The sequence below is a fragment of the Leptonychotes weddellii genome, chromosome 5 (assembly GCF_054177405.1).
Source record: "Leptonychotes weddellii isolate Sample4059 chromosome 5, ASM5417740v2, whole genome shotgun sequence".
In the NCBI taxonomy this organism is placed as follows: Eukaryota; Metazoa; Chordata; class Mammalia; order Carnivora; family Phocidae; genus Leptonychotes; species Leptonychotes weddellii.
The window spans coordinates 32749097-32777080 of NC_138373.1; the positions used below are offsets into that span (position 1 = coordinate 32749097).

The window sequence follows — 27984 nt, forward strand, 5'->3', positions numbered from 1 at the left end:
CCTCAGCGAGGTTACAGTTCTAAATGTGATAGCATGTGCAGAGAGTCAGGAACACTGTATGGAGGTGCACATACTGAGGTGGATGTTGAGACCAGGCGGTGGCTCTCCAGGTAGATAAAAGAACATTCAGTGCAGAACATGAGCAAAGGCTTGGGGTTGTTTTTCTTGGTGGGCTTTAAGTACAGTACTTCATGAGGACAAGGAAGGCTGTGGGTCACACGGGAAGGAGTTTGTATTCGATCCTGTAGGTAATGGGGAGCCACCGATAGGCTTTAGGCAGGAGGCTTAGGTGATCTAATTTGCAAGTTTAGAGGGCTTACTTTTTCAATTCTAGGGAGTGTCGGTTGGAAGGGTATGAGGTGGGAGATTAGGGAGTTGTTTCAGTAAATCCCGGACAGGGTAATGGCAGCCTTAAACAGGGTGACAACAGTGGCAATGGAGGTGGTGGGACAGATATGAGCAGTAGCAGGACAGACTTGATAAGAAGTAGAGCCAGATTTAAACAGACAGCTTGGTGGGTGAGAGGATAGATTGTCTGAATGACAGATGGCCTTTTTTTTTTTTTTTTTAAAGATTTTATTTATTTATTCATGAGAGACAGAGAGAGAGAGAGAGGCAGAGGGAGGAGCAGGCTCCCAAGGAGCAGGAAGCCCGATGCGGGACTCGATCCCAGGACCCTGAGATCATGACCTGAGCCGAAGGCAGACGCTTAACCATCTGAGCCACCCAGGCGCCCTGGCAGATGGCCTTTCAAGGTTTCTGGAGTTGACGTTGAGGACAGTTTGCTGTCAGGAATGACTGAGACCTTTGAAGTTTCTGTGGTATGAATAGAGAATGCAGGATTGAGTTGCAGAATATGAAACAGTCCAGGAACCCCTGGCTTGTTCATTCATTCATTCATTCATTGATTCATTCAACAAGTAATTTATTTTGTGCTGGGCACAGTTCTAGGTGCTGGGGATACAGTAGTGAACAAAAGAGACAAAAATTCCTGCCCTCATGGTATGTTGTCATGCACTGAAAGTTCTCAGACACCAGTCTGAGCAGCCATGCAGGGCTGCCTCTGCAAGGGAGAGCAGCAGTGGTATTCTGTTCTAATAGGGCAGTCAAATAGTAAACAAATAAATGAAATATAAAATATATTTTGCATTAAGCTTTAAGGAGAAAACATAAGGCAAAAAGGAGGATTTGGAGTCTGTGTGTATGTGTGTGAAATTTTAGTGGCCAGTCACTGAGAGAGAAGGTTGAAGGAATTTTCAGTACAGGACTAGGATTTTGGAAATGATCAAAAAACTAAGAGGCAATTATTATTAAAGATAGGGAGAAACAGTGTGATATGAGTGATGGGAAGAAGCATCCTTTCACACCATTTGGGACAAACTACTGGGCCCAAAAGGGTACTGGCTGTTCTCTTCTGCGTTGGGCCACAAGCCAAAAAGGTGAGGAGGATTGTCTGGAACTGTTGTTTTTTTCCTGTCATAGGTAGAGTCACAGAGACAGAAGGTGAAACTGTCAGAAGATATCTATAAATGTCTTATATTCCCCTCCGAAACATTAGGAAGCTGAAACGGTGCGCAGTCACTCCAAATTGACCGCAACAACCATGTCTTTATAAAGGGAATATCTGGTAGCTATCGCCAACCTTTTAAGCTCATGAGCAACTGGGGGAAAGATCTGCTGATGTGCACTGGAGCAGATCGTCACCTGCTGGCCACAGCGACCAAGACCTTCCCCAAGTGCTAATAGGTGGCACTTAGAAGAGTTCCTATCTAGCCCCCTGCTGGGGCCATTCCTCAAATTGACAGTGGCCTGAGGCACTCTGAGCTTTAGCCTTTACCAACGGCTGTCCCAAACTGGCAGTCTGGGTCCCCTAGTTCCCTGCCAGCTGGCAGCTAACAGCCCTACCCAAGCTTGGATAGCTTGTCCCCGTCTAAGCATGTACCCTTGCGACCCACTGGAGTGCTAGCCTACAGCTGACAGCTCAGTGCTTCCTCTAAAGTCCAGTCAAGAAATTCTGTGCTCACCTGCACCCTAGAACGGGCTGTCTCGTGCACTTTGAAACATAGCCTCTTGGATGGCAAGTGGCAGAGACAAGATGAAGCAGAATTTAGCTTGACAACCAAGATTGGAGACAACAAACAGCTGTGGAGTTGATGCTCAGGCAGCCCTTGGTGACGATGTATTCAGGCTTCTTCAGGCCAAATTATATGCCTTCCAGCAAGAAGCACACAGGTTAATTCTGAGGACCAGCTTTTGAGCAGAATTAGCCTTTGGCAAAGAAAGTTAAGGATATAGTTTGCAGAATGGCAGGTTGAATAAAGAAGGAAGGAAGGTAATCTTTTAGGTAGAATTAACTAAGAAAGGGAAACATTAAAAAGAAATAAATAGCATAAGTAACGAAATTTCAGGGACTAGCTGGCCTGGTTCAAATAATGATTGTGTTTCTGCCTCCTGGTCAGGTCACCTGTGTACTTTGCTGTGGAGTAATAATCTTGAAAGAAACCATTGAATTTTCTCTCGTGTGTACATGTGCCTAAATTTTCTTCTTTTTGGTTGGTGATTTCAGTATTGGTATTTCTGTTGGGATTCTTATAAGACAGTGATCATTAATCATTAGAATGCATGTCCCCTCTCCTGGTGGTGATAGGAGGCTGCTGACCACCAGAGGAGTGGCTGAGTGGCTCCTCATTCATGTGACTCTTGGCATCATTTGTACTTTGCACATGAGACATCTGAAGACCTTTTTCCCAGAAGGAACTAGCATCCTTGGAGGGAATTTTATAAGGAAATGAGAGTTTTTGAAACAGGAAGGGCACTGCCATGTGAGGTCTAGACCGTCCACGCTAAGACGTTAATGCAGGATTGCAGTGAGGGAACTGAGTGCCTCACAGGCTGACCGGGGCTACCAGGCACAGAGCAGTGGGCAAAGGGCGGGGGTAGTCTTCCTCTAGGAAGGCTGGATAAGGCCGTGACATTCATTGGTCTTGCTCATGCCCTGGTAGACTGTATTGGCCAAGCCACCCCGTGGCCAACCTTGGGTCAGGTTTGGTGAAACTGTACTTTGTAAAACTTGTTTGCTCTTGTAAATCAGGTTTTTGTTTTCCCCCAGCATTTGCTCCATTGCACTTGTAGGAAAATGCCTGGCATGCGGCATGCATTCTCTGCTGAGGTTAGGAGAGAGGCTCATTTCCTTAGAATAGTCTGGAAGGTCAGGCCCCCCCCAGAGACTGGTGGAGGGAGTGGCAGGCAGCAGAACCAGAAAGGGAGTGAGGGACCGGAACAGCTTTGGGACGGGGTGGGATTCTGGGACTGGGATGATCAAGAACAGCTGTGACCAACCAGTGAGGCTTTCCATCAGCCCGTGGTTCTGTTCTTAAACTTTTCGGTTTCAGGACTCCTCTACACCCCTAAAAATTATTGGAGAAACTAAAGAGCTCTTGTTTATGTGCCTTATCTACTGATATTTATCATGTTAGAAATTGAAACAAACTGAGATGTTTAAGAGAATGTTTCCTTATAATTTATTTCAAAATAATAATAAATCCATTGTACCCACTGCATGTTAATATAAATAACATTTTTATACAGATAATTATATGTTAAAAATGTAACTAATTTTTAATTATTTTAAATTTCAGTATAGTTAGCCTACTGTGTTATAATACTTTGCCTTTACATTTTCTCCTTAATGTCCAGATAAATAAAAACTGCTGGATTTTTAAAAAAATTTTTAAAATACACATTGAAAATTTATTAATTTAACTATTTTTAAGTGTGTTAGCTGGATTTTCTTAACTGCTTTAGCATTCAGTCTGTTGCAATATGTTGAAGAATGTGTAGAAAGTCTGGCTTTACAGAGTTACCTAGTTCGGTAATGGAGGAACATTTTAATAGCTTTTTTTAGGTAATTGTGGATATTTTTCTTTGATGCTCTACCAATACCCAGTAGTTTCTTAAGACCAGTTAAAAAATGGAATCTGAAATCCTATTAGTCAATTTTTTGGTATGCTATTAAGACCACACCCCCTTTTTTAAGTAGGCTCCACACCCAATGTGGGGCTTGAACTCACGACTCTGAGATGGAGAGTTGCATGCTCTGTCGACTGAGCCAGCCAGGTACCCCCAAACCCCATTTATTTTATTTTATTTTTTATTATTTTTTAAAGATTTTATTTATTTATTTGACAGAGAGAGAGAGCACAAGCAGACAGAGCAGCAGGCAGAGGGAGAGGGAGCCCGAGCAGGGAGCCCGACACGGGGCTTGATCCCAGGACCCTGGGATCATGACCCGAGCTGAAGGCAGCCACTTAACCGACTGAGCCACCCAGGTGCCCCAAACCCCATTTATTTTTGAATGAATCTTTACCGAGGCGTGATTTTGTAATGTAATGCATTGGTCATTTGGAAAATATTGGCTTCTTGAGTTATGTAGATCTTCCAAATGTTAACATAGCCGTCTTTAAATACCAGGAAGATGCCGACTTCACAGGGGCAGTTTTCTCATTCTTGTTTTCACTTGAAAGTTTGAATTTTATCACTGGCGACAAATACTGTCAGTTGTTTCCCTTTAAGTGACAGACTCATTTTGTTCATTTTTCAGGAACAGTCTGCCAAATACGCTAGTCTGAGTGACCACAGTTTGTAGGTCGAGCATAAATGATGTTCCATCCGAAAAGCAGCTGGTTCAGCTTGCAACCCAGACAACTGCGAGGGTGCTTTTCTCAACACCCTTGCCCTTCTGTGTGCAGTGGCCATGCTGTGGCCGTGCTTCCTATTTTAACACAGTCACTCAGGGTTTGATTTAACACAATTATTCATTTTTACTGCATCATCAAAGGACCTCCTTAGGTGAAACTATTTTTTTTTTCCTTCTGCAAGTGCGTGATAGTCAAGAACACGCTGATAATTCGGATGGTGCCACCACTTTGATTACTAGTGGTTTTACCCACGATTAGTTTTGCACCATCAGTTCTGATGCTGACACCGAAAAAGGCAAATAATGTCCTAGTGTTATGATGAGAATAGTTTTGACCCCACAGATGGATGTTCTGCAGAGGTCTCAGGGGTCCCTGAGGGTCTGCGGTAATATGTGGGGAACTGCTTCCCTAAGCTGTAAGATAGGAAGCCTGAGGGTTTTGTACATACTACCCAAACACACATTCTCATGTACCTGAAACTGTTCAGACTGGAAGTGCAGTGGACGTAGCGCATTTATTGTGGAAGCACCAAGTGACTTTAGTTCATACCTTTTTTTTTTTTTTAAATCAAAGAAATCCTTTGTGCCTCTGCCAAATTTTTGTTGGTGGGTTCACAATGAAGACTATCAACTTTGTATTTTTAACTTTTTTTTGCAGGGCTTACCCTTTGTCAGTATAGTTTAGTGGATGATGGCATGGATTTTGGTTTCTGATACATTTGTATTCAGTTCTTAGTTGTGCAATTTCTGAACTGGGGAGCCTTGGGCAAGTATGTAGGGACTCTCCAATTTACAGGAGTGACAGTAGCTCTGTCAGAGAGTTATTGGGAGAATTGAGTGAGAGGATCGAAGGAAAGCACTTGTTAGCGTAGTGACTCTCCCATGATTGATTTATTCGCTTGCTAATAACCAACTCTTCTGCCTGGGTGAGTCACATTTTGTCCTGTACTCAAGGGTGTTTCTTTTTCCCTACACTCTGTTTGGTGCAGTCTTGTATAATTTGGTACTGAAACCCAAAACACACCAGGGACTGTAATTGTGTCAGTTTCTCCGATTAAAAAGGGCAAGTGTCCAAAATACAAAAGACTGATAGCTTACCCTGGCTAAACAGTAGCTGCCAAGTTTGGCAACTTCTTAACTGAAAACCCCAGGGAGTTCAGGCAGTATTGTTCTTGGGCTGCATCTGGTCCCCAGAGCTTAGGGGTACTTAAGATGATGTGGCCCTTGATAATTGAGGAATTATGGGGAAATCCTCAGCTTTGTGACTCTGGAGATCCTGGCTGAAGTTTGAACTAGAACAGTTATTCAGCTCTACCGCTTTCTACTATAAACTCCTCTATTTACTCAATAAATATCAAATGATTTCCTGCTATTTGTGAGGCCTGGACTAGGTTCTGGAGAGAGAGCCCTCTGCTCTCTTGGAGCATACAGCCTAGAAGGGGAAGTAGACATTAATCAAATTATCACCTGAACAAATACACACTAGACTTGCTTATCGTATTACAAATGGGGCTGGGAGGTAGGGACACTTATCATTTCCATTTTATAGGTGACGGGACTAAAGCACAGAGAGATTAAGTAACTCGGGGTGTCCACACAGCTAGAAAGAGCTGCTAAGTGGTAGAGCCGGTATTTAGACCCAGAGGGGCTGTATTAGGAAATACTAGTGCCCACTTGGTAGAATTGCAGTGAGGATTAAAGGAGAAAATGATGTTAAGTACGTAGAAAAGTACTTGGCACCCAGTGACACTCAACAGAGATTAGATGCATTAGCTAGTGAAAGCGGGGACAATTTTCTTAGCACCAACAGTAGGAAAACAACCATACCTTTGTGTGGCTCTTTCCAGTTCTCAGAGTGTTTGCATGCACATTGTTATCTCAACCATTGTGAAGTCTTAGGATCACGGGAACTGTGTATGTTTAGGAGTTTATGTTTTATTTGTTTGCTTATTTCCCATAATGGGATTTTTTTGTTTTGTTTAGTTTTTTGCTTTTTTGGGGGGAGTCAGAAGGAGATGGGGAGAGAGAATCTTGAACAGGCTCCACACCCAGTGTGGAGCCTGATGTGGGGCTCGATAGTACACCCCTGAGATCATGGCCTCAAGAGTCAGATGCTTAACCGACTCAGCCACTCAGGTGCCCCCCACCCCATTATAGGGTTTCCAGGCTGAGTTGGTTTCTTAACATCTTCCAAAGGTGACCAATGATTTTTTTTCAAGTATCTTTATCAATTCTTAGATTTCAGCTTATTTGATGTATTTTACTCCATTACAGAAATCATAATTTTTTTTTAAAGATTTTATTTATTTATTTGAGAGAGAGAATGAGAGAGAGAGAGCACATGAGAGGGGGGAGGGTCAGAGGGAGAAGCAGACCCCCTGCTGAGCAAGGAGCCCGATATGGGACTCGATCCCGGGACTCCAGGATCATGACCTGAGCCGAAGGTAGTCGCTTAACCAACTGAGCCACCCAGGCGCCCCAGAAATCACAATTTTTGATGCTTTAATTGTCCCATCTTGGGCCCATGGAAGCCCCCTCAGGTTGCCCCCAAGTCCTTTTCATACAATCCCGAAGTCTTTAATAGCTTTCTTATGCATTTAGTAACATTTTTAAGGAGTAGAGAAATAATAGTTCTTAAAATCTCGTTACTTCTGTTTGTCTCATAGGTTTATTCCGAGAGACTGAGCTAAAGTTTTCCCTCTCCTTTTTTTTTTTTTTAAGATTTTATTTATTTATTTGACAGAGAGAGACACAGCGAGAGAGGGAACACAAGCAGGGGGAGTGGGAGAGGGAGAAGCAGGCTTCCCACGGAGCAGGGAGCCCGATGTGGGGCTCGATCCCAGGACTCTGGGATCATGACCTGAGCCGAAGGCAGATGCTTAACGACTGAGCCACACAGGCATCCCTCCCTCTCCTTTTTTGAAAAGAAAATTAATAGTATATCCATGTTAATATGAAGAAACAGCACTGCAGAAGAAATGGTTCATGCTGCTTCAAGTTCTTTGGAAGCTTTAATTTGCATTCTTAAAATTGAGAATTATAGAGCAATGCAGCATTTCTTTGAACTCTGTCTTCCCACTAATGCCTGTCCAGGGACAGGTGCCTGTGAATGTAGATAAGTAGAGACAAAGAAATATAAAATGAAAGGAATCCTAAACCAAAATGTAGACTGTTTGCGAACTGAAGAGTGCCCCCAGCCCAGCAAGCTCCATCCCCCAGCACAGCTGTGGAAGGTTCCAGAAGGCCCAACTCCAGGAATTCCCTCCATGGGAACTTTGTTCTGAATAGTGCTTCCTGGAATGACTGCCCTACCACTCCCCTTTCCATCTTGCATAACATGTATTTGACTTACTTATTTTTGTTTATGATCTTTCTTCATCCCACTAGAATGTGTCTTGAGAGCAGGGATTTTCTGTACTCCTACTGCTGGGAACATAGTCTGGCATATAGTAGATGCTCAATAATATTTGTCTTAGTGAATGAATGAATGAATGAATATTCTAACTACTTACACTCTGCGTGTGGGCACTCTGTTGTTCGAGAAACCACACCCCGGACATCCACACAGAACAAACCAGGAGGCAGACGGAAGGCAATGACTGGTTTTTAAGGAATGGTTGAGTGGTTTGTTAAATAGAGGCTGTAGGTAGGGTCTTGCAAGGATCTGGGGAAGGAGGCAGAGAGAGCTGCCGACGCATAGTGCCTGGGGATGTGACCTAGGGCATGGGTGCGGGAGAGCGGGCAGCCTCAGGACTGAGGGCTCCAGGGTGCTGCCATTGAAGGCTACAGGGTGGGGGGGCTGGGCTGTAGGGCAGGAACTCAGGTCACTGAAACCCAAGTGTTTATTTTGGGCCCAGGAAATGTGGGCTTGAATGGCTTAGTTTAGGCAATCATTTTTAAGCTTTTTAAAATGGAGATTTCAGGAAGTGTATTTATCTTTAATAATACTGTAGCTCCTTATAATTCTTATTTGATTATCACTTATGCACATGAGAAACCAGCATATCCTTTTTTTGGCAAAGCTCTAGGATAGTCTTTGTGCATAATTTCCAGGATTTTTAGGTAATGCTATTAAATTCATTTTTTTTCCTTCCACAGAAAAATGTGCTACTGAAAGCAGCTTTTGAATCATTTATATTCATGTTTGAATTGTTTGGGAAATATTAACGTCAGCTTTTTGCCATTTAGTTTGTAGAGAGGAAGAAAACCCATATGCATGTGATTTATTTTCTTGTATATGGGATATTAAAATACAATAAACCATTAAGGCTTTGACATTTTAAGTAAAAGAGTCTATTGCACATTGGTTCAATGAGTTTTACTCTGCTAAGTGTTAATATTCAAAGTGTGGATTGCATTGTATTCTGTAACTTCATACACGAGTTCTTTTCCCCATGAGAAAATGCTTCTTATGGTCATTAATGTTAATTTTTGTTTTGTCGATGAGCTGTCTAAAATTTGGGAGAATTAGTTTTTTATCTTAAGATGTTTTCTCCAGGGCGCCTGGGTGGCTCAGTTGGTTGAGCGACTGCCTTCGGCTCAGGTCATGGTCCCGGGGTCCTGGGATCGAGTCCCGCATCGGGCTCCCTGCTCTGCGGGGAGCCTGCTTCTCCCTCTCCCACTCCCCCTGCTTGTGTTCCCTCTCTCGCTGTGTCTTTCTCTGTCAAATAAATAAATAAAATCTTTAAAAAAAAAAAAAAAGATGTTTTCTCCACTAACTAGTGAAATACTTTCTGGTTCTCAGTTTCCTCCTATTCATAAAACATAAAGTTTGAACTAGACCCCCCCACTCTTCTCTAAGAGCAGCCGAGCTTCACACGTGACTGGAAAATAGTATGGGTTCTTAATACGAAGTATTGTTTCTTCTTCATCCATCTCTTTAAACTGTGAGCCCTCATTTAGGCAGATCTAACATATGGAAACTCAGATTTACAGAACTCTGCTACATTGCAGGGCAGGTGTGGGATTCTTCACTTTCTATAGAGGATTCTTTACTTGCTTTATGTGTAAACGAATAAGATTAAGTTACAGGAGTATAATTTACATGTGGTTTTTTGGGATCACGTTTGTTACATAAAGCAGAGTATCATTAGAGGAAACACTGCTTGATTTTGCAAGTTTGAGGAACACTCTTGAAATGGCTTGGAGAAAATGTGAAGTGATTAAATTTTTTAAACATATGCTTTAATTCCTGTTTGAACATTATTTTGGAGAGAGATTTGAAGGTTAGTTGCCAATACAATTAATTTCACTGTTTTGGCAAATTTTTCCACTAGCTAAACAGAGCAAATACTGGATTTAATAATGTTCTTACTGATTATTCTATTAATAAAAGACTTGCTTGCTCTGGATGGTGAGTTCCTGGACCTGATGACTGGATACTTAGTGTACCAGGGTCCCATATATTTACTGTATATTTAGTGTGACTCTTGTAGTTCAAAAATTAATGTACTTGGAAAATGTCTACCTTAGACCTTGCAATTAGAAATTAGAGGTCACCAGTGATAAAAAGAAACCCTTGGATTTAATTATAAAGGATTTATAAAAGATTTTGAATGGTCTTCTTATCCTGTCTTAAGAACAGCAGAGCAGCTCAGGGAAAGTAATATAATATTTGCTGTAATGTCCATGGCTGGTGAAACAAAGTGGGAAAGGAAAAACACTCTACTTTGTCCTCAAAGACAGTGTTGTCATTGGCTACATGTGTCATCTGACCTGAGAGAGAATTTCACCCCAACAAAGACCTACCTTGTGAAACTGTAGCTTCCCTTAGAGAAAGTGTTATTCACAGCCTGTTGGAGTCACATGTTTCCAGTACTGAAGTGACTGACTCAGTGTGTAAGTAACTGCAGAAGGTCAAAACTCTTACAACTACCATGCAAACAAAAATTTTTCTTTTTTTTTTGTCTTTTACACACATTTCACAGCGAATTTCTCAGCTGGAATAACTTCATTAACTCTGTGTTCTTTCTGGCTCCTGAAAGAAAACCGTGATTCTGAACACTTTCAGAGCTGATGATTCTCAGATACCAACTTTGTTCCTCTGTCATCTCACCATTCACATGGAAATGTTTGGTTTCATGGCTCCAGTCATGATGTTACTTTATTTAGTTGCTATTAAATTTCCAATTCCATATACTCCCCTGGAGGTATTCCAGTTTGCACTAAGGTTTCTGTTTCTTTCGGCAGCATTGCTATGGTGTGTAGAACTTTCCTGAATAAGGAATGTGACCAAGTTTCTCACAGTGGATGATTTTCAGTTTTTCTTTTCTTTTCTTTCTTTTTTTTAAATAACAGTTTGTTTTTTTTTTTTGGAGATATAATTCACATATACAGTTCATTCATTTAAAGCATGTAATTTGGTCATTCTTAGTATATTCACAGATCTGTGCAACCATTAATACAAGCAATTTTAAAACATTTTTATCACCCCAAAAAGAAACCCTATACTCATTAGCAGTTATTCCCCATTTCCCCTAAAACCTCCAGCCCCTGGCAACCATTAATCTACTTTCTGTCTCTATAGATTGGCCTGTTCTGTCCATTTCATACGGATGGAGTCCTACAATATGCAGCCTTTTGGGTCTGGCTTCTTTCACTCAGCATACTGTTTTCTGGGTTCGTCCACGTTGTAGTATGAGTCAGTGCTTCATCCCTTTTTATGGCCCTATAATCTATTGTGTGGATAGACCATATTTTACTTGTCCATTCATCAGTTGATGGAAAAGCTCTTGTTTGAAATCGACAGGCTGATGGTTTGAAAATAAGTTGAAAGGATTAAAAAAAAATCTATTATTTAATAATACACCTTGATTAAAATTTAGTTACTTTGTTTTCACTAATGTTTACAAGTTTTCCCAGAAAGCCTGATTAAATGAAATTTGAAACCAAATTATACTTTAATATAAATGTTTCACGTAATCAGTTTTGTTTTGTTTTTTAAACAGCTATCCTCTTTTCTAAGCTTGATCCAGGTTGATTAAATGTTAAATTCTCTGATCCTTTTCTTTTCTTCTATCCGGATCCCTAAAAGACAGCTTTAGGGGAAGCATATGGTTGAATATGAAACCAGCCTCATTTAGTTAAATATAAATATCAATTAACGTAAGCCTTTCTGGATTTCCCAAGAGCTGAGGATTTTCCCCTTTAGTCAAGCAGACATTTTCCTCTTTTAACCTGATTAAACATTTGGTTTTATATTTCTGAAATGTATATAACACTTTTTTACCTTCATAAAAATGAAATATGTCAAATGAATTAATTTTCTCAATGACTGTTATTTTTATTACCTGTTACTCAGCTTTTACTGATATAGCAATTTCCCCATGAGAATAGGAGTTTTTGCTTTACTTTAGATAAACTGAGTTGCTCTGTTTTTCCAGTTCTTACATTTTAAAATAGTTTTCTTACTTGCTCTCTTGCTATCAGTTTATATAGCTATTGGTATGCTTTTCTGTAATAGCTTTGCTTCTGGTTTTTACTTTATTCCATAAAGAAACCCAAATAAACCAAGCTTATTAACTCCGCAGATAACAGTTTGATTAAAAGGACTAAAAATTGGGTGCCTGGGTGGCTCAGTTGGTTAAGCGACTGCCTTCGGCTCAGGTCATGATCCTGGAGTCCCGGGACCGAGTCCCACATCGGGCTCACTGCTCAGCAGGGAGTCTGCTTCTCCCTCTGACCCTCCTCCTTCTCGTGCTCTCTCTCATTCTCTTTCTCTCGCAAAAAAAAAAAAAAAGGACTAAAAATTAGGTCTCCGGCAATTTTTTGGTTTCAAATGATCAAATATTCTGAATAAGTTGCCAGGTACTGAGTTCAGGATGAGTAAGATGTTATGACAGTTATTTTTAGCATATTTCTTAAAGGGGAGGAGAAAGGGAAATTTGAATCAAATTTGTATCTTCATAAACAGAGCATGTTTTCCACAAGACCAAAGTAGATTTCTTTTGACTATGTGGAAATAGAAAATGGGAATAACAGATTGGATGATGAATTAATTAGAATTAATTAACAATTAACTCTATAACTAGTTATATTACAAAGCTAAAATGTGAATGTTAAATTCGGAAAGTATTGATGTTGAAATTTACCAGACTTTTGGGAAAGTACTTTGCAGACTTTCCCAAGAAGCCTCTGGTAAGAATGACTGTATAGAGATTTTGTGTGTTCTCTGATACACCTGCCAAGGAAGAATAGGCCATATTTCTTCTTCTTTGGCTTAAACTGAAGGGGTGCATTGGACTTTCATCCCAGAAATTTAGTAGTCTGGCATTCAGCAATGCTAGTTAAGTGTTGTTGCTTGTTTTGGGGAGCTTTGTTCTTCCTGAAGGGGCTGGCTGGGTGCCGGACTACCCAGCGGGTGCCCAGCCAGGTCTGAGCTCTGCCGCCCACTCCACAGGTTACTCAGACGTGCTTGCCAAGTTTGCTGAAGTATTGGCCCACCAATTTGGTAAGGCTGTTCTTTTAGATTAAAAATTAAAGTAGATTCGGGTTGCCTGGGTGGCTTAGTTGGTTAAGCATCCGGCTCTTGATCTCAGCTCAGGTCTTGCTCTCAGGGTTGTGAGTTCAAGCCCCATGTTTAAAAAAAAAAAATTAAAGTAGATTCAATTCTTAGGAGTATGGATTGTCAGCTCTTAATTTTTAAAGTAATTAATATGTAATTACTTAATAAATGGCAGTCTGCATATTGGTTTTCTCTCTGGGGGAGCAAATTGCCTAACCTGAAGGGTTTTGATTGGGATTAAGTGAGATAATGCACATGAGAGCACTTGGCACATGGTAGGTGTTTAGCAGTTGTTGGTTTTTGCCCTACACCCCGCCTCTCCCAAACTTGTTTTCATCAGCATTGAAACCCATGTAATAGATGTTACCCCATAAGCAGCTATGAGATTCAGGGGGCACAGTAGGAGCATGAGCCCTGTAATGCCAAAACCTCATGCCCAGCAGGTGCTAGCGGCAGGAAGCTCTGCCCCCCCTCACCAATGTGATTCAGGGGGGACATCAGCCACAGGCTTCCCTCATAGCCAGAGAAAACTCATCTCTGGTACTCACCTGCCCTTCCTGTGTGCCTCGTGGAGTCCTGAGCTTCGCCTCCCCCAGGCTGTGAGTATGAAGCACAGTGTGATCCCAGTAAGGGAGAGTATAAAAATAGGTAGACCAGAACCCGGACACCGTGTCCTGCGAGTGGTGGGGCTGCACAGGAAAATAAAGCCAGATGAGAACAGCGTCACGGATACGAGTGACTTTATATCTGGTGAGTGAAAGGTGCATTCATCTCTCTGAATAGTTGTGAGTTAATATTATGGCTGATTCAGAATGACCATGAATACAACACTTGAATTTCCTCTTCCCGCCTTCTATAGATAAAGAAAAATGTGTATTCACATGTCAGATCTTTAGTTCAGGCTTCTCCGTGGGGAAGCATGAGCTGCTTGTCCAGTGCCTGGACTCTGGGGGGCGGGGGGCAACATTTCTTGTGTCAGTCTTTGTAAGATTGTCTGAAAAATCCTTGGATGGGGGACTTAGGATTTATCGAAACCTACCTTGCCTCCCAGTCTAAACTGCAGGCCTGGTGGTGTTGTCTTGATTGCTTTCATAAACTTTCTCTGACACTGGGCCACGGATGGGCTTCTTGTGCCATATCTAGAACTTTCTAAAGCCTCGTATTCTGCTACTTCTCTACCACTCCCACCCTTGCTGTTATCCTACAGTTTCCTGATGCTCTGTTCACTTTTTTAAATTGACATAAAATTTATATAACATAAAATTAATAATCCAGTGGCATTTAGTACATTCACAGTGTTGCACAACCATCACCTCTGATTGTAAAACATTTTCATCACCCCAAAAAGAAAACCCTATGTCCATTAGCAGTCACTCCCCATCCCTCGCTCCTTCCAGCACCTGACAACCACTAATCTCCTCTCTGTCTCTATGCATTTGCCTCTGCTAGATACTTCATATGAATGAATCATACAGTGTGTCTGGCTTCTTTCACTTAGCATCATGTTTTCAAGGTTCATCCACATTGCAGTGTATATTGGGCCTTCATTCCTTTTTATGGCTGAAAAATATTCCATTATATGGATAGACCACATTTTGTTTATCCATTCTTCTGGTGATAGACATTTGGGCTGTTACCACCTTTCAGCTGTTGTGAATAGTGCTACTCTGAATATTCATGTACTTTTTTTTTTTTTTTTGAGTACGTGTTTTTAATTCTCTTGGGTATATGCCTAGGAGTAGAATTGCTGGGGCTTATGGTAACTGTATGTTTTTTACAAACCTCTACCACTTTTTAAAATGAGAAACTCAAAATTATAAGAAGAACCCTGTAAAAAGCCACATCTAGCAGTCAGATCCAAAAACATCTTCCAAGTTGAGAGTCAAGCTGGTAATAGGTAATACTATGAATTATGTATCTTGATTGAAATAATGACTTTGTTCACTGTAACTTGCAATGGTATTGTGGTTAAGATAAAATTATAATGTAGATATAACATGTTTAGAGACCTTTTCTTACTGATAAACATATGGATTTTGGCTGTCCCCTTCAGGCTGGCATTGGATTTGGCAACTTTGGAATTGTGTGTTAGATAAATAGTTGGTATCTAGGGCAAGCTTTAAAAAAAAATAGTACTATTTAAATATTGACCAAAAAAAAAACAAACCAAAAAACCCACCCAAAACAGCTCTAGGAACTTTCTTGTTCAAATGAAATTCAAACTAAATACAGTGTGGTAAAATTAGTCTTCCCCTCCAGTTTCTGTGGGGTTGAGTGAGCCCATGGGTCTCTTGTGCCCGTCTGGGACACACTCTGCTTGTTAGCTATCCTTAGAACATGGGGATGTGGGATACTGTCCACAGCCAGTAGTGTTCCCACAATTCGGCCTTAATATAGAACATTTTTCTAAAAAAACATTGGCTACTGAAAGAGCTCAACTCCCAAACATGGTCATCAGTTCATAGTTCATTTTTATTTGTTTTTATGTAGTTAAAACAAGGAAGAGTATGTAAACTTGTCAGTGTTACCAAGTGTCAGTGCTTTTTAGGGTAGAAGAGGAGAAAACTGAGTTTCTAATCAGAAAAACAGTATTCCTCCTTTAGGGCAAAGGGAAGGCAGGGTCCCTCTGTGGCTAGATGGGTGAGTTTGGAGGTCAGCCAGACTCTATCCTGCCGTTTGCTGAGGAGGTGGGGCGAGTGGGAAATGTTCATGGGTGCCAAGGAGCCTGTTTTAGAGCCAACCTCAGCCCTCCCCTCTGGGGGCTGGTATGCTCCCCAATCACGTTGATTGGTCCATCTGAAAAGTTTCCCTCATGGGGCGGCTTGGGATGTCCCATAGGACAGCTGTATTATGATTGCCACAAGTAGATGATCCCCAAAACTATTACGCAGCTCTCAGGCCAGTGGAGTCCCACCAAGTGCCCTTTGCCTTTCATTAGGATGTTATTCAATTCTGTAGGTAGGCACATAAAACTTCTGGGTAAGTCAGTGTAGCTTCTCCAGGGGACAGAAGGAGCACAGTGTGTATGTCAGGAGCCCATCAGGGAGGAAACCGGCCCTTGAAAAGTGCCCTGTGACTCTGCTGTTGGCTTTCTTTCTCTCTCTCTCTCTTTTTTAAGATTTTATTTATTTATTTGAGAGAGTGAGTGAGAGTAAGCGCACATATGAGCATGGGGAAGGAAGAGGCAGAGGGAGAAGTAGACTCTATTCCAGGACCATCCCTGAGCTGAAGGCAGGCGCTTAACCGACTGAGCCACCCAGGTGCCCCTGGCTTTCTCTTTTAGCCACGTTTGCTAGCATACATTTATTGAACAAGATTTTTGAGTACCTACTGGAGATGGAGGATATGAGGACAAGCAAACTGTAGTCCTTGTCTCAGAAATCTCTGAGACTGTCCCTAAAATGCTGGTGGAAATATAGAGTGGAGCACCTTCAGGCTGTGGGAAGAAGCCTGGCGGCTCCTTGAAACATTAAACTTAAAGTTTTCAAGTGACCCAGCAGTTTCACTTCCAGGCGTACATCCAAAAGAATGGAAAACATAGGTTCGCACAAAAACTTGTGCATGAATGTTCACAGCAGCATCTCTCATAATAGCCAAATAGTGGAACAACCCAAATGTCCATCCAGTGATGAACAGATAAACAAAATGTGGTCTGTCTGTACAGTGGAATATTGTTCAGCCTTAAAAAGGAAGGAAGTACTGATTCATGCTACAACCCGGGTGAACCTTGCAAACTGAAGTGAAAGAAGCCAGTCACAAAAGGCCACATATGTAATGATTCTGTTTCAAGTGTCCAGAGCAGATAAATTCATAGCAACAGAAAGTAAATTAATGGTTGCCTAGGGCTGGGGGCATTGAGGGGCCTGGAGAGCGAATGCTAATGGGTCTGGGGTTTCTTTTTGAGGTGATAAAAATGCTCTGAAATGGACCAGGGTGATGGTTGTACAGCTCAACTCTGAATGTCCTAAGGAATCCCTGAACTGTATACTATACATGGATGGATTGTATGGTATGTGAGTTACAGCTCAGTGTTCAGAGTTGTACACATTTCGGAGGACTGATTCATGCTGGTCGTGGGACTGACTATAAACTAGGTGTCCGTGTGTTAGTTTACTTTGGGGGAGATGCTGTGCTTTTCCAGGGGCTAGAATGTTCATATCTACTACATGGGGCACTTCCTCCAAGATACCTGGGAGGGCCTAATTAATAGTAACAAGATTGCCTAAGGAGTGTAGTATCCGAGCAAAGGATCTTAAAGAATGTGGTATTGTATTTAGCCATGGGGAAATCATAGCAAGTATATCTTACTAGGGACCAGAGTACTTATGTCCGCCAGATTGAGTGCCTTCCCTGAACTGTGGAAGCTCTGTCAAAGCTCTTACCTTGTGCCTTTCTTAAAGAAGGTTAGTTGTTACAGAACAAACAAGGATACTAAACAAAACCTCACCGTAAGACAGAAAATTCCCTGTTCTATAAGGAATGCAAACATATGTAAAAATGCTTAAGAATAAGGCCAAGATGGCTTCAAATTAAGTGTGAGAGTTAATGAAGATTTAAAAAAGTAGCTAAAAAAAAAAAAGAAATTTATTATCTCATATAGCAAGAAGTACGTTAGTTCCAGGGTTGATTACGTCAGAGTTTTGATGACATTTTCAAGGATCCAGGTGCTTTCTGCCTTTGCTCTCTGCCATTCTTGCTGTGTGGGAGATGCCTTCCCTCATGGCACAAGGTGCTGCAGCCATTCCAGGGGACACAATGACATCTAGCAAAGAAGAGTGCCTTTTCCTCTCATGCATGTCTTATTTTATGTATCATGGGCCATGTCCTCACCCGTCACTGGCAAGGGGAGTGAGGCCCCAGCAGCCTGGACTTACCCAGCTCCATCCACTGCGACCAGGCAGAGGGCAGGGGGGTCTCCTTCCTGAACAAGTGGAAGGAAGATCCCCCAAAGAGAATCAGGCTTCTGATACAGGAAGGATGGGGGTGGTGGCATGGGCATGAAGAAGGAAATGGTCCTTAGGGAGGCAAAGCATTAAAGCTATAACTTTAGTTAAAACATGCAGTGTTTTTAAAATGAAGAGTTAGGTGTTGTTCTTAGGAGAAACTTGTGAAATTGGATCATGCAACCCATTCAACCTTTGCATTTCTCTTCCCAGTTCTCTGAGATGGTCCCCGTCCCTCACCCTTGCATAGTGGTTCTTCCCCCGCTAGAATCCACACATCTACCAGCTGAGTTTGCTCAAAGAGCAGCGCTTCTCTGCAGCCCTTCCCTCTACTCAGCTTCCAGGGTGGAATGAGTTGCACCCTTTCCTCTTTCCCATTAGCTCTTACCTATCCACCCCTGCAGACACAACCACCCTCCTCCCCCGCTGGACTGGGGATTCACTGCAGGTGCTCCCATGTTGACCTCGTGGGTGTGAGTGAATGAAAAGAAGACATTTAGACTTGATGCGGTGGGTGGTAAAGCGCTCTTGAAGGTTTTTGAGTGGTGCTATGAATGTCAAAATGAATGTGGTTTTAACAAGTTTTAAGGATTTATTTCTGAATATCACCTGTTAAGTGTCTTAGATTTCACTTCTGTGTCTTTTTAAAAAACCTTATAACTTTCGTCGGGAGCTCTGAAAAGTGCTGGCTGTCCTGCAGGGATGATGAAGTGTCTAGAGCAGAGCCACTCTTGTGGGGTTCGGGGAGCATTCCCTGTTCTCTGGATGGCAGTGGGAGGAGGAGGGACAGTTTCATGGTCTGGTGTGAGCTGTTTACAACACTTTCTTTAATGTTAAGTGAATAGAGTCCTCAAATACTCTGTAATTATTGGTCCTGATTCATATTCCATGAGAGAAAATATGTGAAGTGCCTGCGGTTCCTGGAATATAAACATGCAGTGAAAGTATTTTCTCTTCTCAAGGCTCCTATCCCTACCCTAGGCTGTTCCATCGACATACATTAGCACGCCTGTCTTCCTTTTCCATAAAGCACAGGCCTATAAATATTTCTCAGTTTAAAAATAATGTTTTCCCTACGTGAGTCAAGGTTCAGTTCATGTCTATCTAATTTTAGTTCCTTGTTTTTATGCACTTGAAAAATGTTTTCCTTAACCAGAAAATAGAGAAAAGCACACACAGAAAGAGATGAATGAAACTTTTTGCTTTATTTCCGTGCAGTATAGACATTTCTACCTGAAATTTTCTTCTTTTTAGAACAGGTTTTTGAAAAAACAAACTTGTAAGCAGGAGTTTAGAGAAGACAGGAGGGGAACAGATTGCTAACTATGGGCCATTTGTTTCGACGCGGAATGTTTTTGGGCAGTAATGTTAGAGACCTATAGAATGCTGAGTGGTTCTGGAAAGTGTATTTTTGATTGCCTCTGTTAAAGTAATTTTATATGAATAAGTAATGAAAAGGTAAAAGCAAATAATTATATGAAACCTGATGCCTTAATTGACCTCTCTTTTTAGGATTATAACTTCATATTCTTAGGGATAGACAGTTATTTTTTCTTGGTTGAAATTGATGTCAATCAAGTTGTGTTTTCATTTTCTATTTCTGTTTTCTGTTGATTTTCTGTGCATTTCCATATTTCACATATTTTTATTTATAAGGAGAATGTAATATTCCTTGGAATGAATGACCATCATTTGTTTAACCATTTCCTGTCTGACCTTTTAGATTGTTCCGGACTTTTTTCCCCTTGTAAATATTGCCCCTTTAAGGACTGTGTGCCTTTTATTATTATTATTATTTTATTTTTTATTTTTTATTTTTTTTTAAAGATTTTATTTATTTGACAGAGAGAGAGAGACAGCGAGAGGGGGAACACAAGCAGGGGGAGTGGGAGAGGGAGAAGCAGGCCTCCCGCCGAGCAGGGAGCCCGATGTGGGGCTCGATCCCAGGACTCTGAGATCATGACCTGAGCTGAAGGCAGACGCTTAACAACTGAGCCACCCAGGTGCCCCTGTGTGCCTTTTTTTAAAAAAAAAGATTTATTTACTTCTTTGAGCCGGGGGAGGGACAGAGGGAGAGGAAGAGAGAGAGTCCCAAGCAGACGCCATGCCTGGCCCAGAGCCCGACTCCGGGCTCGATCTCACAACCCTGAGATCATGACCTGAGCTGAAATCAAGAGTTGGACACTTAACAGACTGAGGCCACTCAGGTGCTCCAGGAATGTGTGCCTTTTGAAGACTTACATTTAAACACATGACAAGGTGGATGGGCACCTTATTTTTATTTTTTATCACAGAAGTGAAATATATGATCTCACTTTCAGAAAAGACAGATGAGCAAAAGGAAGACAAAACAAAACAAAACTAAACAAAAACAAAAACAAAAAAAACCTCTTTCCACCCAGAGATAGCCACTGGGACGTTTTGATACAAGGCTGTTAGACTTTTTCAATGCAGACGTACATATCAATAATGATTTCTAATCACAGTGGTGTCCTTTTAAATGTAGTGTTTTATAAGCTCTTTCTTCACCTAATAGATCATGAACATCTTTCCACTGTTCATCTGTATATACCTCTATATCATCATCATTTTAAATGATTGTAATGTTTTGTTATAGGGGTATATGTTGGAAATTTAGACTGTTTCCAGTTTTGTGCTACTGTATATCATGATACTAGGATGTACATTTCCTAGACATCCCTCAAATTGAGTGGCATCATATAGTTTGATTATAGCAATGTGACAGACGTTCTTCTTGGGAATTGTCTTTGCTCACAGGAATTACTAGACAGGCCAGACCCTTTTTTCATGTGTGTTGCTGTCATTGTTTCTTCTTTTATGAGTTGGCTGTGAACCAATGGATGGCTCTTGTCTTTTCCTTATTAATTTGAAAAATTAGGCTAATTTTGTCTTTGTTTTTATACATTTATTTTTCCAGATCAAAGCTTGACTTGCTGTTTTCTCACAAACTCCCTTTGGCATTTTGATTCAGTTTCTTTTAGGTTACAGATGATTTTGACATCTGTACAATTTTGGGTCATCCAGCAAGCTGGTATGTATATCTCTGTTTATACAAGGCCCTCATATGTTGCTCAGTAAAGTTTTGTAGTTTTTCATAAGGTCTTACATATTTATTAAAAATTTTTTTTAAGATTTTATTTATTTGTTTATCAGAGAGAGAGTGAGTGCACGTGCGCACAAGCAGGAGGAGCGGCTGGCAGAGGGAGAGGGAGAAGCAGGCCCCCTGCTGAGCAGGGAGCCTGACACAGGGCTCAATCCTGGGACCCCGGGATCATGACCTGAGCCAAAGGCAGATGCTTAACTGATTGAGCCACCCAGGCGTCCCTCTTAAATATATTCTTAAATTTTACTGTTTTTCATTGCTATTATGAATGGGATCTTTTTTTCATTGTATTTTGTAGGCAGTTACTGTTGGTGTATAGGAAAGTTGCCCATTTTTCATAATTTGCATAACAGTGAAACCCCACCCATTTTAAGTGCACAGCTCAGTGAATTTACAAATATTTACAGTTGCATAATCACTACCATACTTGATAGACGGCGCATTATTTTCACCCCAGAAGTTCCCTTGTGCCCCCAGCACAGGCAGTCCTGCCCCCGTTCCTAGCTCATGGTGACCATGGATTCACTTTCTGTCACTGTAGTTCTGCCTTTTTCAGAATGCCATAGCAATAGGGGCGCCTGGGTGGCTCAGTCGTTAAGCGTCTGCCTTCGGCTCAGGTCATGATCCCAGGGTCCTGGGATCGAGCCCCACATCGGGCTCCCCGCTCCGTGGGAAGCCTGCTTCTTCCTCTCCCGCTCCCCCTGCTTGTATTCCCTCTCTCGCTGTGTCTCTCTCTGTCAAATAAATAAAATCTTTAAAAAAAAAAAAAAAAAAAAAGAATGCCATAGCAATAGACTCATACAGCTTGTGGCCTTTGGTGATTCGTTACTTCCAGAGAGAATAATGCTTTTGAGATTCATCCATGTTGTTGCATGTATCAGTAGCTTATTCCTTTTTATTGCTAAATAGTATTCCTTTATATGGATATCTTACCATGGGAAAAAAATCCTCTCATCAGGGAATGGATGTTTGGGTTGTTTCCAGTTCTTGGCTATGATGAATAAAGCTGCTATGAACATTCACAAGGTCTTTTATGGACGTATATTTTCATTTCTGCTGGTTAAATGCATAGGAGTTGAATTACTGGGTTGTATGGTGAGTATGTGTTTAACTTTATATGAAACTATACAGCTGAAAATGTTATTTTTCTGTGTGACTGGCTACTTTATTGAATGCTTTTTGGTTCTGATTTTTAAAAGTCAGATAGTCGTAGATTTTTTTGGTAGAAAATCATATAAATTTTAAATCCTTTCCTTTTCAGTCTTTATATCTCACTTCTTCTCACTGAACTGAAATGTAAAGGGGAAAAATAGGCCTTTTCTCTGCTTAGAGTTACAGTAACCTACGACTGTGGCTTGTGTGTGTGTGTTTGTGTGTATGTGTGCATTTTCTCTCCCTAAGAAAAGAAAGGGTGATGTAAAGTGCAGGAAATAATCATAAAGAAGGAAATGATGTCTTCTTTTTTTTTTTTTTTTTAAGATTTTATTTATTTATTTGACACAGAGAGACACAGCAAGAGAGGGAACACAAGCAGGGGGAGTGGGAGAGGGAGAGGGAGAAGCAGGCTTCCCGCGGAGCAGGAAGCCCGATGTGGGGCTCGATCCCAGGACCCTGGGATCATGACCTGAGCCAAAGTCAGACGCTTAATGACTGAGCCACTCAGGCACCCCCGATGTCTTATTTCTTAAGTGCTCATTGCTGCTAAACCAGCCATTTAATTCCTAAAGGAGTTTGGGGAAAGGCATTTGATGTCTCCATAGCCAAAAGACCTCATAAGCAGACCAGAAACAAAACTACCCTTGAGAATGTTTTCTCCCCAGTATTCAGGTAGCACCAGGAATTGTCCTCGGTGCTGTTTTTCTAGAATAGAATGAGTCTGTGCTCCACTGTACATTCATGATTTTGGGCCATTTCCCATGTAAGTGAGTTTGAACAAAACTATGACTTCCCTGAATAAGTCCTAAATTTTAGTCCCATTTTATACCCAGTAATCCAGTTGAAATCCAATTGGCTGCTTGCAGGCCATGAAAAGCATATATAGAAAGCAGACTCATTCTGAATTTATTGCTGTCGTTTGGATCTCTTTGGGGTCTTACGAATAGATGTCTCCTTGATTGGTCAATGCATTGCATAGCCATCAAATGGACTGAGGGCCTGTGGTGGCCGTAGCTGCTGATCAAGTGCACTTCTCATTTTTTGTAACCATGTCAGGTACTTTCTTCTCAAATCTACAGTGTGCCTCTTCTCTTGCTGATTAGCACGATGTCCACTTAGACCCTAGAGGTGAAAGCTGGAGCATTGCTCATCTGCAAGGAGTGTCACTCATCCTCTGTGTGACCTGACAGGCGATGTCAGCCAACAGAATGGGAGGTAACAATGGAAGCTCTTGTCGTTTGGCAGAAAAGGTGCAAAGTCTCCATCTCCTGTTGAATTTTTAAGTTGATAGGTTTATAGATTTGCCACCATAAATCGTGTGTTTGACTTTTGAATTTCTCTTCTTAGCTCTGATTAGCTTTTCTAGCAGAGCTGTCATAGATGAACAACCATGTGTGAACCCGAGGGACTGGACTCTAATTCTGTTCTGCATTTGATTTGTCATCAATTAGTGCTTTTGTGCCGTCCTTTTCTCCTCACTAACTGGGTATCTGTCTCTGAAATGAATTAACACCGATGCATTTCAGGATGATGGGACTGAGCCAACTTTTCCAGACTCTAAAATTGGTCACTTTCTCTAAAAACCCATCTGTATTCCTTCTCAATAGGGCAGGCTCTCTCATTAGCCAAGTATTTATGTGCATTGAGCCCTACTCGCCTTCTAAGAACCAGCTCTAATATCTTTTTCTCGATGGCGTTTCCTAAGCCCCAGACAGAGTGCAGTATTCCCACCTCTGTGTTCACCCAGGACGAAGTCTAAACCTGTATTTAGTTCCTGTTGCTTTGGCAGGTTGTTGGGAGTTGTCTCTTCCCTTAACTGGACTGTGAGCTTCTGAGACACAGTTGACAACGTGGCTGTATCCCCAGTGAATAGTGCTTCGTAGGTACTCAGTACTTAGGTTCATGAGGTTCATGCTTTCAATAAAGTGAATTGTAAATACATCCAGTTTCCTTTTCTTCATTATTTCTATCATAAGTTCATAATCTTCTGGGCCTTAAAATATTAATTTAGGGATTAAAAGAACAGGGTAAAATTCAAGCATTAACAATACCCAAAATATTATCGATTTCTGTTTTTTTTAAACTACATAAATAATAATAAAAATATGTGCCTGTGTTGCATGCTTCTCAGTATTGGAGGTGAGGTCTTTTGACTCAGTTTGTTGATATTCTGCATGAAGTGACTTTTAAAAGTAATGGTTTTGCTTAAGTTGTTGTTAGTTTCAAAATAACCTTTTAGATTTTTCATACAAAGAAATATTTAGTTTCTGTTTCCTCTGTCATTTTTTTTTTTTAAGATTTTATTTATTTGAGAGAGAGCGAGAGCAAGAGAGAGCACAAGTGGGGTGAAGGGCAGAGAGAGAAGCAGACTCTTCGCTGAGCAGGGAGCCCGATGTGGGGCTCAATCCTGGGACTCCAGGATCATGACCTGAGCCGAAGGCAGATGCTTAACCGACTGAGCCACCCAGGTGCCCCTTCTCTGTCATTTTTAATCCTCCCTCTTTATAGTCAGTCTGCTGGTACATTTTCTTCTCATGTTGTTGGACAAGAGGGAGGATGCAGGAGGCTGGGGATCAGTGCCCACTCCTGGTGGGGAGGGTGCCTCCCTCTGTGTCTGGGACATGAGTTGTCCAGCAACCAGGGAAGGTCTGACGACAATTACCCACGTGTGCTTACATTGACTGGTCTGTTCCCAATCTCATGTCTTGTTTGTTCAACTGACAGCTGGGTGCCCCATTAGGATGACCCATGCACCAGATGCATTGTGTTTGGGAAAGTGCTAATCACATAGGCATTCCCAATGCTAGTATCAGGGCAAAGAATCATGTAAGACCCCTACCCTGTTTTATCAAGAGCCGGCTCTTGAAGGGCAATTGTGACTCAGTTCATAAACATCAAATACAGAATCCTGTTGGATTTAGTAGAGTGGATTTAGGGTGGACTTTGGGGTTAGATGAATCTGGGCTTAAATTGAATCCTAGGTTTACTGCTTATAAACTGTGAACACCAGCAAGGTCTACCTGTATTTGCACACTTCATGGGAATTTTGCTGTCCACGAGGCAGCCCATACTTTTCAAATACAAAATAATTCTATATGTAATAGTGAAGTAAGTATTAAGTCTTATACCTCTGTTGTCGTGCCAAATGGTGTCCTTTTATCAGGACAGAGACTCCTTCGTTATTTTTTTCCTCTGATTAAAAATAAAACTGGTTTAGGGTGGGAGGATCGGTTGGCCTGGTGATGGGTATTGAGGAGGGCACATTCTGCATGGAGCACTGGGTGTTATGCACAAACAATGAATCATGGAACACTACATCTAAAACTAATGATATAATATATGGGGATTAACATAAGAATAAAAAAAACCAAAAAACAAAAAAAACCCACTAAATACAATAATAATGGTAAATTATTCTGTCTTGTTCCAAATGATTTTTTAAATTTTTGGAGAGCTTTCAAATGCTTTTGAATTAAAAGAATGATTGCAATCCTAAATTTTAGGAACGTGAGAAAACTTAAAATGATCCTATTATTTTAAACTTGAGGTACCTTCATTCTTAATACATATTATTTTACAAATCCTTCCATATTTCGAGATCTAAATAGATTTTTTAAATGTTCAAAAAAAAACTGGTTTAGTGAGGCATAATTTACATACATACACTAAAATTCAGCCTTTTTAGCTATATAATATAGTCTGGCTCTTGGGAACAGGTGTTATGCCTGGCCCTATGTGTTGTTTCTTTTTCTTTCTGGATTGAGTGTTTTGTTTTTTATTTTTTTAACTTTCTTTTTTAAAGATTTATTTATTTTAGAGAAAGAGAGAGAGTGAGCACGAGGGGGAGGGACAGAGGGAGAGAGAGAAGCAGTCTCCCTGCTAAGTGAGGAGCCCAGTCTTGGGGTTAGATGAATCTGGGCTTAAATTGAATCCTAGGTTTACTGCTTATAAACTGTGAACACCAACAAGGTCTACCTGTATTTGCACACTTCATGGAAATAGAGCACAAGTGCTGGATGTCAATTCTATTTCAGTAAAACTGGAAAGAAATAGGATTACCGTATGACCCTAGTTGATCCACAACCCATGAGATCATGACCTGAGCCGGAACCAAGAATTAGACACTTAACCAACTGCACCACCCAGGCACCCCAAGTATTTTTTTTTATGATTTCATTTTTGTATCCTCTAGTAACTTATTAGCTGTATCTCCTTTTCTAACCCATTTCAGGGATTGTCCAAAGCTTACAATATACATCTTTCATTTATCATAGTCTGCTTTCAAATATTCTACTACTTAATCTATTGTACAAGAACCTTGTAAGAATGCTTAATGCTATTGTTGTCATAATACTGTATTTTACATGTTATAAACCTCATAATGCATTGTTGTTATTTTTGCTTTAGACACTAAATTACCTTTTAGAGGGTGTTGTCCAATTGAACTTCATGCAGCTTCAGAAATACTTGTATCTGTGAGGTACAACATGGTAGCCACCAGCCACATGGGACTACTGAGTACCTGAAAGGTAGTTGGTTGTAACTGATGAACAGAGTTTTAAAGTTTATTTTAATTTGTTTTGTACTTTCTTCTTTTTAAACCATTTCAGGACCTCTTAGTTTCTTGTGTAGATCTAGGTTTCTTCGTCACACTATCTTTCCTTTCTTTTTGATCTATATGTGATGATGGGTATTAACTAAGCTTATTTTGGTTGTCATTTCACAGGGTATGTAAGTTTAGTCACTGTGCTCTACATCTTAAACTTTTCCAGTGCTGGATGTCAATTCTGTTTCAGTAAAACTGGAAAGAAATAGCATTACCATATGATCCAGTAAATCCACATCTAGGTATATACCAAAAAGAATGGAAAGCCAGGTGTCAGGTATATTTGCACACCCACAGTCATAGCAGCATTGTTCACAATAGCCAAAAGGTTTGGAAGCAACGCAAGTGTCCCTGATAGATAAATGGATAAACAAGTTGTGGCATATCCATACAGTGGATTTTTTTTTTTTTTTAAAAGAGCGTGCATGTGCACACAAGCTGGGGGGAGGAGCAGAGGGAGAGAATCTTAAGCAGGCTCCACGCCCAGTATGGAACCTGACGTGGGGCTTGATCTCATGACCCTGAGATCATGACCTCAGTTGAAATTAAGAGTTGGACGCTTAACTGACTGTGCTACTTGGGGGCCACCCAGGTGCCCTATACAGTGAAATATTATTTAGCTTTCAAAAGGAAGACAATTCTGAGGTGCATGGTGGTGACAGCTGCACTGACTAATGCCCCTGAGCTATACACTGGATGCTCACATCTACCATGGGGGTCTGGGTCACACCTGAGGCTAAAGACTGGGGGCTTATGTGGGCCCCTGTACATGGGACCCTGGCCCTGGAGATGCTGTCTGCACCATCAGCAGCACACAGAACAAACTCAGCAACAGTGCGGATTCAGCTGTCTGTTGGCCCCACAGGGCCTGGCCCTCACTTTTCTCTTCCCCTTCTGCAGTGTTCTACTTCCGAACACTTGGTAGCTCCAGTGGCCAGTTAACTTTTCCCTCTTCTG

General features: G+C 41.2%; 1 protein-coding gene across 2 annotated transcripts in view; it reads left to right on the plus strand.

The window, feature by feature from the left end:
- The window catches only part of ADCY9 (adenylate cyclase 9), a 119202-nt gene that overhangs the window by 5316 nt on the left and 85902 nt on the right, over positions 1-27984 (plus strand). The window lies entirely within an intron of this gene.